General features: G+C 23.6%; 1 protein-coding gene across 3 annotated transcripts in view; it reads right to left on the bottom strand.

Annotated features, from left to right (window-relative positions):
- LOC126900660 (uncharacterized) overlaps positions 1-12913 on the bottom strand; it is a 55270-nt gene that overhangs the window by 28821 nt on the left and 13536 nt on the right. For 2 of the 3 annotated variants that reach the window (XM_050676542.1, XM_050676540.1), the window contains exon 2: positions 6626-6674. The gene's annotated coding sequence lies outside the window, so the exon portion shown is untranslated. Of the gene's footprint in view, positions 1-6625; positions 6675-10308; positions 10328-12913 lie in introns of those variants that run through there. The other variant, XM_050676541.1, reaches the window with a different exon arrangement.

Below are 12913 nucleotides of genomic sequence, written 5' to 3'. Positions count from 1 at the left end.
CATGAAATGTTGTTTACAAAAAAAATGTATGCTAAAATACATGTTTACAGTATATTGATATCATAATAATTAATGAAAACTGTAATTAAGAGAGCATATATTTGTTTTTTAACATGTTATCCTTGTATAGTTATTTACAACACAAAACTTAATTACAATTGATTGTTTCTGTAATAAAAATACTCTTGTAAGAAAATTTTTAATTTCAAACACCAGGTGGTGATAAAATAATAAACATTTTTTCAATAACAATTATTCATTTTTTTCACTAGGGTGACTATCCCGTTACTGAACTTTCTGATTTTGCTATGTAAATGTTTAAAAATATTATTTAATTACAGAGTCCCTTTGTCAATTCCTCAATTCAATTTTTAGTTCAATATTTTTAAAAATATAAAGATGATTAATTATTGGTTTTATATTGAGATATTAGAATTTAACTCGCAGTAAAAAAAGTTCAATAAATCCTTAGTTGATGAATAATAAAACTAGCTACAAGACTAGAATAGACTTGTTCTAAAATCTTATTTTTTTTAAATTTTATTAATTTCAAGTCTTTAATGTAGTTAGTTAAAGACTCTTGGTCAACATTTAAAATTGATTAATAAAAAATATGTGTGTTATATTTATTTTAATTGTATATAAAACGACCAACTTCATGCGTATCGAGCTGATTTTTTTAAGATGTATTTTTGTGTTCCTCCTAGTATAGAGGTCCCCACGCAATATATTTAAAAAAATAAAATTAAGTGATCGCCCAATAGACTCTGCTATTGTGTTAATATACTTGGTAGTGTGGTGAAGGGTACAATATCAAAAAAAAATATAAGCATTATTATTTTTGCTAGCAGCTTTGTATATCCTAATGACCTGTCTATAGCAACAATAAATTTGACATTTATAGTGTTAATTGTGAGTTAAATGTTTAATAATCCAATTATTAATTTCATTTATACTATTATATGTACTTTATATTAATCATTGTAAAATATTTTTTTAATTAACTCTTTATTTCTATTAACTGTTAAGAAAACTACTTAATATAAGTGAAATTTGAAGAATAAATTATTATTTAGGTCTTTAGGTACCTTTCTAAAAGAGTTTGTCTCTAACAATCCTTTAAAAAAACAACATAGTAATTAAATTTTTGTATAAATATATAATTAATTGATCAGCTAATCTATTTACAAAGTAATTTATGACTCCAATCAAAAAGATAAAACTGAACCACTTGTTTTTAAGCGGTAACGCTGTAAAATTAATTTATCATAAAAAAATTTGGTCTTAAGATTTAATTTTAAACAGAATTAAAATCATAAAAATATCAGAACTATTTCTAAAAATAATTTTTTTTTAATAGCAATACAAATGAGAATTAAATTATGATGTAGCTAATATTATAAACTTCTAATATATCAATTTCAAAGAGCTAAAAATAACAGTTTTGAAGATTAAAATTTTAAAAGAGTGAAGTGGAATAATTTGAAACTAGAGTGCAGAAAAATAATTGTAAGCAAGTTTGATATTTTAAATAAAATATAAAAATATTATTTGAGTATTATAATGTTATAATAGTTAAATAATTTTATTAACTTATTTTATATAACTGATATATTAATTTAACAGTTTTTTTAGTTTGTCATAAAAAAATAATGAAATAAAAAATGAGGCGTTAAATAAATGGAGTAGCAACTTTCATTGATTGGTAGATTGTATTTAATTTTTTCGAAATGGATCTATAAAATTTATTAGTAAGCTTCTTTTCTGTTTACAAAAATCCCTAAAAAACATTATATTGGAGTAAGTGTATACATGGCATTAAAAATACTCAAATTGCATATTTATTACAATTTATTGTTTTAAATCTTGCAGATCAATTTAAAAAAATAAAAAATAAATTTTTTGCTGAACAGGTTCAAGAAATTTTATGAGTTTTAATTTGTAGTTATAAAATGTAAACAAAATAACTTTATAAGTAAACAACAAAACTATTTAATCATTGTTTAACTTAAACAAATAATTTATATGTATTTAATTTAAAAATTGAAACACCATAATTACTTATCTTTAGGTATCTCGAATAAGTGGGAATATTTACATTATTATTTAGTATTTTATTTAGTGTTAAAATAAACTTTAACACTAAATAAAATACCAATTTTTTACTGTATAATCTACAGAATGTAAATAGAACTCAATAATAAAAATTTTATTATAATAAATCAAAATTGTTATTGAAATTCAAAACAAATATTTCAATAGTAAGTAATTTTCTCACATCATCCTATTTGTAAAAAAGAATTTATGTGACACTACATGATAAATTAACTGAAGTATTTTAAAAATATTATTAAATGAATTCTATTAATAAAAGATTTATTTTCAGACAGAATATTTCCCATTACTTTTTAACTAATAAATTTTTTTTGTACGTGATACAAGCAATTGATTATCTAATAACTATAGTTATTTTGGAGTATCTACCTTTGTTTAGTCTATTAAAATTAGTCATTTAATTAATAATATTCCAGAGAGTTACACTGTATTTTCAACCAGTTTTTTGTTTTAATAAGTAGGCTGATAGTATTTGATTGTCTAATGTAACAGGTAGAGGATCATAATTTATAGTTACGGTAACCCCAAATTAAGAAGTTGTATGTACAATTACAATTATTTAGAATTTTTTGTTTTTAATAGTATGTAATCATCATTCATTTTTATAGGAATCTTGATAGTCTTGATCAAAAATTAAATAGATCTAATTAATTTAAAACAGAATACTAGTGTATTCAATTACATTTACTTTTGTTCAAAAAATAAAAAATAATTTATTATTCTATTAATTATAAATTAATAAAAAAATCTTTAAATCGAGATATGAAAAAGTCAAAAAACGTTTTCATAGTCAAAGATTAATAATAAATCATAAACAGTTTCAAAATGGAAATAAATGGTTTTTTAATTCTGGTACTAATTTCTAAAAGCTGATATTGTACTAGTAAGATATTAGCAAAACTATGTCACTCAAAAATATATTTGATTTTGAGTTTTCAATGTTTTCATATAATAAAAGTACTAATGAAATTTAATATTAATACAATATTTTAACTGTAGAATAATAACATATTCAAGTGAATTATATTAAAGTAATAGGGCAATTGAATCGTTAAACTCGATTATTTCAAAACTTTACTATTATTTGTATTTTGTGTAACTACACTAGTATTTTCATCGACTTTTAAAATATTGATAATGCAATACATCGATTTTAGCAATTTTTCATAGAGAAAAACAAATCTAAATTTTCACTGGCATCTCAATGCAAATCAACATTTTTGAAGTACAAAAACCCTACCTTACTGATAAAATAAAAAATGTTATATTTTACCATTTTAGATAAATGACGGATCACTTTTTTTTATGAATAATATTTCAATAAAAGAACAAAACAAATAGGTTCTTAGAAGAGTAATATTTATTGCCTTGCCTCGCGAAAAAAATCACATCATACTTTGATATAATTGAGTTGTTCAAGCAGTAAACATTATTATTTTATTTATTGTATAACTGCTTGAAATTTTTAGAAATTTATTGTAACAATAAACTTAATGCCGTTGAAATGTCAAGTAAACATAAAAATTATTTTATGACCAATTTATTATCGTAAGATTGTTCAAGATATTTTACGTTTACGATCACTGTTTAATACAACATGTGAGACAGAAATATGTATTACTGTTTCCCTGGATTTTAAATAAAGATAAATTAGTTGATTTTGCACAGGCAAAAATAATTATTAAATTTTTAAAATCAAACAAAATAAAAATAATTTTAAATATTTACAAAAGCTATCATCTTTACTATATATTTGGTTCTAGCTTTAATTTTGCTAGTTTCACTTAAGTAAATTTAAAAGAGAAATATTGATGTTAGATAAATAGTATGATTACAAAAATGTATAAATTTAAATTTTAAACTATTATTAAACAATATTAGCTTAAATTCGTTTAATTTTATATAGTATTAGCCACAAGAGATAAATTCTTATTATATCCATTTATCAATCAATACTACCCCAACAATCATTATACCTATTACGGTTATTAAATGTGTAAAATATAAATTTACCATTAATTAAACATAACACCCAGCATATTTTAAAGAATAGTTAAATGACGTAGCTATTGAATAGTAAGAAATTAACTTTACAAACTACTAATTCTTGTTTAATAGCATAATCTAACAATTAATTTAACTAAAACATTATTATCATATAAAAAAAATTTTAAATAATAGTATTCAATTATCATTACATTAACCGTTTACATACATCTTTTATGTGCTAAATGCAAACTATAGAGTTGTATTTTCTGGCGGCGTTAAAGATTCCAAAGCAATAACATAAAAATTCCTTTTAGCGCTTGAATGTCTAATAATTGGTTTAAAAAATAAAAATACATGAGTTCTGTACAATTATACATAAGGACAAATGGACAAATTTTTGACATATGGTCAAAAATAAATTCTCATACTAGTGTTAATGGAATACAGACAAATGTTATATTGCCACTAAAGGATATTTTTTGGTTTTATGGCATCTAAAGGATACGAACAAAGTATTTCAGTCAAAACATCAACGTTTTTATAGATGCATATTTTACTGATGGTGCCATGTAAAATACAAAAAACAACAAATCCTATATTTTATTTTTTATTGTGATTGATAATACATAAATTAGTTACAATATGTATAATTTAAAAAACAAAATGACTAAAAATTTAGAACTCAATCGATATAATACACAAACTTCTTAAACAACAACTTAGTTAATTAACTGTTTGTATATTAAGACAAAAGTCTAACGGATTTTCAACATTTTTCTAATGAGATCTTAAATAATAGGATATACTTGAAATACGTACCAGAAATCTTCCCTAAATATTATATAATATAAAAATATCAGAGTCTGGGGGCCTAAAATCTCTATACTCCCTTATAAATTCGCCACTGACTATGAGCAATATAATTTGTCAAGTTACAAATATAATTGTTACTATTTCCTTAATGGTTAAGTAACATATTTAAGATGCGGTATTTTATCAAGTTCCTGTTTTTTACGCATTATTTTTTTAAACGTGTTTAAATAAGAATGAGGCAATTTGTTTCATGCTGAAATAATAAAATTATTCTTGATTAGCGGCAGATAAGGAAATATTTTGATAATATTTTTAATTTCAAAAATAGAATTATTAAACTACACAGGAAATAGAAATAAAAATAAAATAATCAAGTCATCAAAAATCCAACCATATGATAAAAACATTCGCCACCTAAAAAAATATGTTTACGCACTCGAGTCTCTTTGAAGTTGCGTAAAAAATAATAATCAATTGGTTATTATTTATTTGATCAAATAACATAGACACATGCGTCACTTTAATTGATGTCAATCATACGTTTTCCAATTTCACAAGTATAATTAGTTATCTGAAACAATTATTTTAATGTGGAAAAAAATGAATTGTACACATTTTTTAATGGAAAAATGTTCAAATCCTCAAAAATATGTAGTGTAATTTTACATTTTGTAAAAAGAAAAAATTAAGTTTAGTGTAATTTAACATTTGGTAAGACATAAATACTTGAAAACTACCTTTATGTAACAGAAATCGCAAAAAGAAAGAATTAAAATATAATTTAGAAAAAATGACTGGCTTTGTTTTTAAATTATGACCAAAAATGTAGTAGTTAACCTGGAACTATTTTAATCGTATTGTGACCAGACAAGTCTTATAATTAATTAACATTTTCATTTTTATTTCAAATACAGAAAAAAAAGGCGAGAATGTTTCAATAATAATAATAACCAAATGGTTTGACAATGTTATTATCATGTTTTAACTGCGGGAGGTACCAAAACAAATATAGTAACACATTAATTTACAGTACTTAGTCAATACGAACAAAGTTCGATTAATCGATTAATGGATCGTTAATTCATTCAAAACAAATCTAAATCCGAGTTAGATCAATATTAAACGGTTTGAAATTAATTTATTATTTAAAACTACACATGTGTAAATGTACTATAGCTAATTCTTTATTGTAAGTTGAACTCGTGAAATAAACATCGCACTAAATATAATTTATTACAATTCAAACAATAAGTATAAAAAAAACTTTTATATAACCTAAATGTCATTTGTGAATTCAACCTAAATGTATAATAAAACATCAACTACAAGATAAACTGTTTTAAATTGCTGTTTTAATATTAAAGGTTATAATTTTTAATTACTTTAAAATTAAATATAATCCAATTTGATATCTTCTATAGTTTCAAAAATTACGTTTTTTACTATTTTATGAAACACTGGAGATTAAATATTGATAAATGACTGTGATTCTTCTAGCAAAATTATTTAATATTTCTTGACATAATTAATTACATTATGTAATATGAAAATAGATATAAAAATAATGAACAAAATTTGTTACAACATCATTTATTATTAGTTTCAATTAATATTATGCCATCATATAATCTATTTATTTCAATATAGTAACTAAAAATCATCATTGTTAATAAACTAAACAAGTGTTAAGATATTAAAAAATTCTTACCTGCTTAAAAATGTTGGCGATTTCTCTTGTTTATCAATATCCTGTTCATCTAAACAAAAAAAAACCTTAATATTATAAAATTATTATTACGCCGTATATATTTAATATGATTAATTTCCAATGTTTAATTTGAAAATTAACAGTTGAAATGAAGTAGTGAGAAGATGTAACACATCATTCATTTATTAAATTGCCTGTAACCTTATCTCTGAACGATTTTTATTTGTGACTATTTTTTAATGTATGAGATAAATAAAAAATTGAAGGTAATTTTTACCTGCAAACCTTTTATCTAATTTTAGTTCACATTTTTTAAACTATTTTTGAAGCAGTTTATGGTAGATCATGAATCCTGACCATATTATTCTGACGTATAATATTTTTAACAGTGAAAAGCACAAACAGTGCTTTGTACTTGGGATGCTAACGTTTTAAAGATAAACTATTATTTTCTAGGTCTATTCGAAATAATGTACTTGACTTTCTTATTTATAAATATATAATTATGTAATTAACATTGTACAGTTCTCAAAATTTATATTTTTGTACACAATTTTTGTCACATAATGTAATAAAAAAATTTTGATTTGGGATAAAACTTCAGCGTAGCTCTAAAAGAATCCATGTTATACTTATTTTGAAATAAAAAAGTTTGTGAATTATTTTATTAAATTTGAATAATTAAACTAATAAATCTTACTCCAATTGTTTTGTAATAAACTTCATTACAGGAAAATATTATTTTTCAGAAAATTATTAGTAAATGGATAACTCTTCCTTTTTTTATTAGTTTGAGAACAAATTACCTAGTGCAATGTCAAATATTAATGAGAAAAGTAGTAAAGATCTTGAATTTGTTGACTAATTTAAATTATCTATTTTGTTTGAGTACGAAAATAAACAAACTTTTTCCTATACACCTTATTCTTTTGTTAATACTTTAGATCCAATTAGTGAAATAAATTTTAGGAAAATCGACATTATTAATGATATGCAGTTATTTTGATGCCTATTTTTTTATTTTTAATTTAATAAATCATTAAGAACAAATTTATTTCTCAATTTCTAGAAAAAACTTTTATATCAACTATATTCATAAAAATAATAGTTAAAATCTTGCGTAAAAACTAAAATTTCTTGTACACTTGTACATTTTATACACTAACAGTATATGAAAAACTTAATAATAAAAAGCTAAAGCCTTTGTTATAACTTTGAGAGTAGTACATTAGTCGAAAAAATAAAACATTATTTTACTTACAAAATATATCAAAAAACTATATGGCTATTAAACTAAATATATAAATATATAACTATAGTTTCCCTATTACATTTCAGTGTCTACTGCTAACTCTACAAATAATATAGACATTTTGTACTCGCCAATTGATATAAGTAGTAATTTTATCTAATTTTTAGCTTCGATACGGTTCTGAGAAAGTATTAATTTTACTATGATGTGTTTTTTTTATTATTATTTTTTTTTTTTGTGTCTGTGTACGCTCAATCTTAGCTCTCGCTGGACTGATTTTTATGAACAATACGTCAAAAGATCACAAATCGTATCTAGTCGATCACATTACCCTCAAAAATTGAAAAAATTTCTCTCGTTTCCCGTAAATGGAGGAAATTCCCCCAAAATTTACAATTTTAATAATCAGTAAATTTCGCCATTTTTTCAATTTTTTTTTCTTAAAACTGCCATAACTTTGATATATTTTTGTAAACATTTGACCCATTACTTGCCCATAGGGAGGGTTTCAATATGGAAACTTTTTAATAAAAAATTAATTTTTTCAACTTATGAAAATGTTCCGGAAAAACTGAAACTTTTATATATATATATCTTAAATTAAAGCTTATGTAATATACTTTAATTTTAAAAAAACTTTGACCTCTGGACTTGTCTTCATGGTAAAAATGACTACTGTCATTCAAAAATATGCTAATTTTGTATTAAAATTCTGTATTTTATTTTAATTTAAAATACCTGACAAGTAAAGTACATTGATTTTCATAAATATTATATAAATCAAATTGATATAGCATAGAAAGTTAAATTTATTTAAATTTTTTTTCCTTTTTTTAAGTCGAGAAAAATAGCTTTGAAATTTGAACTAGCTTAAATTGCCATTTTTTTCAATCAACGGAAACGATGTCTTACGCGCTTGGGTACAAGGTTCCAACCCGCGTATGGCCAAGCATTTTTTGCATTTTTATCTTAATTCTTTTTAAATAAGAATAAATTTTCAACTCATTTAATTTTTATCTCATTTAGATTCAATAACTTCAATAAAAATCAAGGATCCCATCAATAGTCACCAATTGTGAGAAAAAATTTCTTATTCATGTTAAAATTATTTTACTATAATTTAGGTTTTAGCTCTCACTTGACCTACTATTTTCAACGATACGTCAAATGATTACAATTCATAATTATTGACGAATCAAGTTTGATATGATAGGTTTCAACTACAAAATTTAATCATTTTATTCTGTAATTTAAAATTTTTTTTATTCTATTTGTGTTTGCTATTACTAGACTATAATATTCAAAATTTTTTTGTCACATTTTGCTGTTTAAACCATTTAAAAAAAAAATGATTGTTTGAGTCTCCTGAATTAACAATGGATTTTTTCAATTATAATCAAGTTTTATAATACGCTACTGAGTAGTTCTTTTAATCCACTTTTTTTTATTGGTTTTTTTAGTTAAAGTAAATCATTAAAATTAATTCAGTTCATATTTCAATTCTAGAATCTTTTTAAACACCAAAAGTTACTAGGAAATGATTACTATTACTTCTATTTAAGTTATCTATTACGGTAAAAATGTAAAAAAATAATAAGCTTTTCTGATAAATATACTGTAAATAGTAATTATAAGATTTCCTGACTGCATATTAATCTTAACTATTTCATTTTTTTCTATTTAATGATGTCAATTTCACACTTGTAAGTTGAGCTAAAAGTTATGGTAATAAATAATTTTTTTTTATTATTATTATAACTTTATTCCAAATAGCAACATACATTATTAATTAGCTTATGAAATAGATATTAATAAAATTACTGGCCAGTACCATTTTATTGTAAAATTTATTAATATTTTTTACGTGGGTGGAAGGAAAAGTGAGACTGAGAAATGTCTAATGATATAAGTAGTCATAACGTGTCTCTCCTCTATTCAATGTTTTGAAAATGTATAACTTGTGTAATACTGTTTTAAAATAGTAATCAACTAGTAATTTTTTTAATTAAATAATTTTTTAATTTATAAGCTATTTAATTATTAATGTTGCAATTTTAAAAAATAAAGTTGCACTCTTATAAGGTATGACATTGCTATTGTTAAGAGGAAGTCATAGCCCGCTGACACTCATATTAATACGTCACTACACTAAAGTCATCTACTACGTTAAAAAGACTATATCCCCGACTTTCAATTAAAATATTTTAAACGTATTTATTATTGATTAATATTATGTTGTTATAATTTAAATAGTTTTGTTCTAAATTCTGATTTCATAGCTCGTACTCGTATTTTCTTATTGACTTATAGTTTATATCTTAACTGCCACATGCACACCTATAACATATCCACCAAAATTGACCGTTTTAAAGCTAAATGTATTAATACTCATTTGTTAATACTCTGCTGTATGTATTTTTATATTACTCACAATTTCCACATTTATTTATTGACAAATAATTGTATAGACAGATTAATTGAACTGGGAAATAATCAAACTGACTGTCTCCTTCTTCGGTTTGTGGCTAATGCGAGTATCATGTACCTAAATTATTTCGATCTCATGCGCAAACACATAAAAAAAAGTTAAACATGACTAGTATCAAGAATTAATATTCATCTCACAGCGTATAAGTGTGCTGTGGTACGGGGATGGAAATCACCTAATGATAATAATACACTGTCGGCGAACACAAAACAATTAGCCTCAGGACGTTATTCAGTGTGATCACAGTTGATCAAAAAACTGTACATCTTTTTGTACACGTTGGGAAGATGAAGAGTTACTGAACCAAACAAAAGCGATCGACAATCTCCCATTTCAACAATATTTATGTTAGTCATAATGATGGTCTTCAATACTATTGTACAGAATTATTAAGATATCTTCGTATATAATGAAAGGGTCATTGAACATTATATGATAAATATATTCGTTATTCTTTTGAGAAAATTACCAAATACTTTTAGTTTAGTTGCACTTCAAAACGTAAAATGTAATTTAACCCGTCAAATATCATAAAACTACTTTTGTATAATAACAAATGTTATCTTTGTGTTTTGCGATTCAATAGTATCGTATATAAAATTGATTGGCTTTTTCTTTAGAAACAATGAGAATGAATTAAGTTCTATAGTTAGAAGTATGAGTTGAATATTGTTTAATAAGTGTTATTATTTTAAATTTGGCAGTTATATATATACATGCTTTATTTTTATTACGACTCTATTTCTAACGTATATATTTGAAATGAGCTGAAAGTCATGTATTTTAAAGAAACATGTTAATTATGTGTAATAAAAAGTTATTGTATAGATGAAAATATATATATATTTTTTTTGTAAAATAGAAATGTAAATAGTTTGTAGTATTGATCGTACGAGCTTTTATATTGACAGACTAAATTTTAAAGAATTTCATCATTCATACGATTGTACTTTCGTTTTTCCTTTAAGACAATTAATTTATAAGGTAATTTCTTTGAAATCTCTTTGAAGTTATAACTGATAATTAATAATTCTACTACAAAGGACTACCATTAAGAAATTTGAGGGATAGCATGCGCAATCATGTACACATGTATGAAGCGATAAATAATTGTTTTTCAGTTAGGCTTATTTTATTAAGTACACTTCCAGTGATTTTTTAAAACGTTTCGAGTGGTTTTATAGAGGTATTAGTTCAAATGCAGAAAAAATCTATAGAGCACGAGTACATCACGTTATAAATTATAAGCTGTGTAAAAGATTCTACAGCTTGATAAAAGAAGTAGAATAAAAAACACTTACATCATCTATGAATGAAAGAGATGTGGGTGGCCGTTACAATTTATAAGTCACATTACACGATAGAGATATTATGTTATAACCACATCCTCAAAAAAGAAAATGCTTATTTCAAACAAATTTTTAAATTATATATAATACAATAATATATTTAATTATTTATATAGTTACACATTCTCTTTAAGCATAAGCTTGTAATTGGAATATCGAATTAGAAATAACCTGACAACACATTCATTATATCAAAGATTGTTAAAATCATATGAAATAAACCTTTACAGTAATTCATTTTCTCCGGATTTAAATTATTTCTGGCAAGATGATTGCACAACATTACAATAAGTATGTGTACAGCTACATTACTGGCGACATGATGTCTATATGCTGTGTATATAAATAATGATTTTTTTTAGGACAGCAGCAGCAGCCATACATTACATACAATAATAACTATTGGGCGGATATTATATTGTCACATAAATTTCGATCTACTCAGAACTAAAATCTCTTTGGAACTGATTTATATATACAACCTTTATTGCGGCGGCACGTTCAATAAACACGTGTTAACTATATGGAAGAACATTGTTGCACAAGATAGTTGAAATATTATTATGGAAATTTTTTTTAATTGTAGCTATTATTTACAAACCGGGTATAGACACTTACAAATTTGGCTTAATCAAAATGCAACAACACTTACATACAGATATTATAATACCCAATAACATAATTTTACTATCGAATACAGAGCCGGTTGATAGTTGTTTTTTTTTAATGAGCTGTAGTTTCATTCATTCATGAAAAATCGTTTACGATCTGTAATGATTTTATGAAAATTACATCTAAATAAAAAAATGTTAAGCTTAAAAATCGAATTTATAATAAAGATAGATTTTTTTATGAGACAAAGGTTCAACATTTACATTTTCTTGTATTATTTTGAAATAAAATAATCAAATAAATATCTTAAAATTTTAAATATTCCAAGGAAGAAATTTCATCAAATATAATTTAATTTAAATATATAAAAAATAAAGAAAAATTCTTTGGAGATATTTTAAGTTTACACAGACAGGATAGGATAAAGATCTATATGAGCCCCCAATGGATAATATGGCTACCGCAAAAAAAAAAACAGAAAAACTGTCACTAATCATGACTAGGTTAGAAAAATTCAAGATGGTTCCCGAGGCTCTTTAATCCAAACCTGTACACATAATAATTAAAGAATATAAGCTTGATACAAT

Source organism: Daktulosphaira vitifoliae, unplaced genomic scaffold, assembly GCF_025091365.1.
Source record: "Daktulosphaira vitifoliae isolate Bord-2020 unplaced genomic scaffold, ASM2509136v1 Scaffold_3, whole genome shotgun sequence".
NCBI lineage: Eukaryota > Metazoa > Arthropoda > Insecta > Hemiptera > Phylloxeridae > Daktulosphaira > Daktulosphaira vitifoliae.
Note: the sequence above shows the minus strand (reverse complement) of the source record. Positions and strands in the feature narration are given on the sequence as shown.